This window comes from Triticum aestivum, chromosome 5B (genome assembly GCF_018294505.1).
Source record: "Triticum aestivum cultivar Chinese Spring chromosome 5B, IWGSC CS RefSeq v2.1, whole genome shotgun sequence".
In the NCBI taxonomy this organism is placed as follows: Eukaryota; Viridiplantae; Streptophyta; class Magnoliopsida; order Poales; family Poaceae; genus Triticum; species Triticum aestivum.
Window position 1 is genome coordinate 664,176,123 of NC_057807.1, and position 3,690 is coordinate 664,179,812.

A 3,690-nucleotide genomic window follows, 5' to 3' on the forward strand; every position below is an offset into this window, starting at 1 on the left:
CTCTTGTAAGGACTGAACGTGGTCTATCACTATACTTACATTAACAACTACTCCCTCCGTCCCATAATATAAGAACGTTTTTACAGTACACCAGTGTTCAAAACACTCTTGTATTATGGGAAGAGGGATTGGTTCATTGTGTAGCATTCTGCATCTTATCTCCCTCGCCCACCATTTACTAAAAAAGATCAGATCTATATTTAATCTTACCAACAAGTAGAATACACAGACAATGCCAGTGTAGAAGTGTAGCTCATTGCTCTTGTCAGTACATTTTGTCCTATAATGCTTGTACTTCCAGGGATTGGTAGTTGATTACGTAGCATCAATCTGCATCTTATCTTCATTATCCTCTATCCCTTCTAGTATTATCATATCTATAATTACTCTCTACAAAATGTAGAGTACAGGCAATGCTTATGAAGAAGATTCTATGCTGAAATTCTTGAGTTATCCTTCCCTTGACATGGAGAAGGGCATTATAAAGCCAGTGTTAACTATTAATGTAAGTCAGTCTCTAAAGCCTTTATCCTCAGCTGCTGTTTAATTTGCTCATACTCCCTATCGTTTACTGCTGTTTAGTTTGCTGTTTCTACTAAAATGCATGTTCGCAAGAACCATAAGTTCTAAGTTTTACTTGTAAAACCAAATTCCTTATTCATACCATGCACATTACTTAATACTCCCTATATGTATGATTGTTTTTGTGGATCTATAATCCGGTGTGTGGTGAAGCAGCCCACGTTTGCACCTTGTCATCTCCTGTTTTATCTTACTAATGTGGCTGATGATATGAACAACATGCCATGCACATTATGCAAAATAGATACAATGATTTTCTTTGCCCTTCATCTATGCTTGTTATGTTGACATGGTAATCCAATAGTGTGGTGAAGCTCCTCGCATTATGAACAATGCAAAATTATGCTATTGATATTTTGAACTTGCTCTTTATTTTGTAATTTGAAATTGGATGGAATTGACAGCACATTTATCATCTTTGTTTATACACGTGCAAAACCTATCATCCCTCTGCTTTGTTTCAGGGTGATATGCCTGATGGCATGCACAAGTCTGCTGAAGGCTGTGAGACAAACCCAACATATATTGCAGCAAAGAAGGCAAAACATCTTGAAGATAGAGAGACAACCCCAAAGTCTTGTCTTGATGAAGTGTTCAAGTTACTTCAGACTAGTAGTCAGACAAGCTCAGAGAATTCGTTGTCTGAATCAGTTCGACTTCTCCAGTCCCCAAGTTCTAGCAGAAAGGCATTCTGAAACTCAACTTCGACTTGAAGTCCTATCTCTAAGAAAGATTGCGGAGAACACCAATGAGAACCTCATCGCTAAACAACTACACCTGGAAGCTATGACCGACATGCTAGGACGATCTCACAGCCTTGCTCAGCAGCTTGCACAGTAGTCCCCTGCAAGGCTAACCTTTCTTGAACTGTCTTGGAAGAGGTCTCGGTTCAGTATTATTTTGTTACGCTGTAATGGTGCCCAGTTTTTGTAATATGCTTCTTCGTTGCGCTTTTTGATCACTGGTGGTGAACTTCAATGCCCAGTGGATGTAATATACCTTAAATCCTTTATTTTATAGTGTAGGTTTATTTTTAGTTACTATGCCGTAATTTCTTTATTGTATATAGTAGGTTTGTTCTTAATTCCCACTAGTTACTGCCATCATCCGCTATCTGAAAAAAAAACAGATGTAGTCGACCGGGCTGAAACATTCGACTCTAACATGCCTGGTTTTTAGTGGGCCACAATTGGGCCGGCCTGTGTCTTTCTTGGGCCCGAATGATTGGGGCCTTCACACATTGCGCCAGGACCACAACTTACACCGGCCTATATTTTAGTTGGGCCTTTTGTCGACCCAGCGCTTAGTTTGGCCCAGGTAGCGTTGGGCCATTAACAAGCTGAATATGGTACTGGCCTGTTACGGCCGAGATGAAACCACGGGCCTTTAGCAGGCCAAAATGCACGTTGGGCCTCAATTTTCACTAGTCGTCGACGGTCCTTCAGCAGGCTGAAATGTAGACCGGGCCTTTTTGGGCCCAGTTAGCTCACGAGCCGTTACCAGGCCGAAACATATCTTGGGCCTTAGTTAGCCCACTGATATCATGGGCCTTTAAGAGGCCAAAAGCTTAGTACAGACATCAACGTGCCGAATTACGCGACAGGCCTTTAACAGGCCCAAAGTCACATTGGGCTTAACTATTGCCACCTTTAGCACGGGCCGTTAGTGGGCCCGATGTCCCTTCGGACCATATATGGCCCATGGGCAGCACGGGCCATTCCGAGGCCGAAAGTCACACCGGGCTGAAATGGACCCATGTCTACACCAGGCCTCTAACAGGCCGAAAGTCACTGGGCTGTAGTTGGGCCCAAATATGCGGCGAACAATTAACAGTCCAGATCTGGCTTCGGGCCGCAAATGGGTCCAAATATTGGGCGAACAATTAACGGGCTAGATCTGGCTTCGGGCCATAACTGGGACCAAATATTGGGCGAACAATTAGCGGGCAGATCTGGCTTCGGGCCGTAAATAGGCCCAAATATTGGGTGAACAATTAATGGGCCATATCTGGCTTCGGGATGTAAATGGGCCTTTATTAAGCAAGTCATTATTGGGCTGGCCCACTAGTACCTGATTAAGTACTACGGGCCTTTGACTGGGCCGGCCTTTTTAACCTATATGGGCCTCTATTGGGCCTAGCCACGTGTCGACGTATCATAGGCATGTCTCCTCCAATGGACGGGCGACATCTGGCCCACTGACGAGCTGACAGGTGTTCCCTTGGGCCAATCAGAATTTTACACATGGAAATTTCCCATTGGTCCGGGCTGTTAACGGGTTATCGGATCCAAAACCCGACCCGATAGCTTAACGGTGTTCCGTTACGGTGGATCCCACGTGTCGGTCACCCTTGATGAAAGCACTTCTGTGACGAGCGATTTATCGTCATGGAAGTGGACACTTCCATGATGATAAACTTTGGTAATGTCATGGAACACTTCTACGACAGCATAGGTATGACTATCTTGATTCTGTCATAAAATCCTCATGGATGTACATGCATGACAAAAAATGCGGCCTACTGTGACAAACACGTATCATCACGAAAATGTATTTTTTTTGTAGTGCAGCCAACCGGCAGCCTAGGAGCTCCGCCGCCTCGAGGGGTGCTGCTTCCCATTGGGAATCGATTGGCCCAGAATAAAAATTCAGACAACTGGCGCCTAAATAAAGTGATTTGAGATGAGGGTGTGACCTATCTGGTGGCATGGTGAAGTAGGCAGGTCCAGCTGCCGAGTCGGTTAGGCCGGCGCGGTTGCGGTGGCGACTGGCAGCAGGGAAACAACGATGTCGTGACGGTCGACGGCTACGGGGAAGCAGCGCCGGGACTCTGGACGGATCCGAAGTTGGAGCCGCTCCGGCACCATGAACAACGATGGGGGTGAATCGGCTCCGGTACGGTTCACGCGGCCGTTGTCGAGGCAGCTCCAGCAGCACGGAGTAAGAGGCACATGTCCCAATGCACGACGGCAAATGGACAGCATCTCCGGCATTAGGGAGGAGGGCGGCTGTGAAATTGGTGCGGTGGGGGGCGCCATGGAGGAGGGGCCGAGATTTCGCGGCTCGGGAGAAGGGAGCTTCCCAGGGAGAAGGTGATTTGGCGCCCAC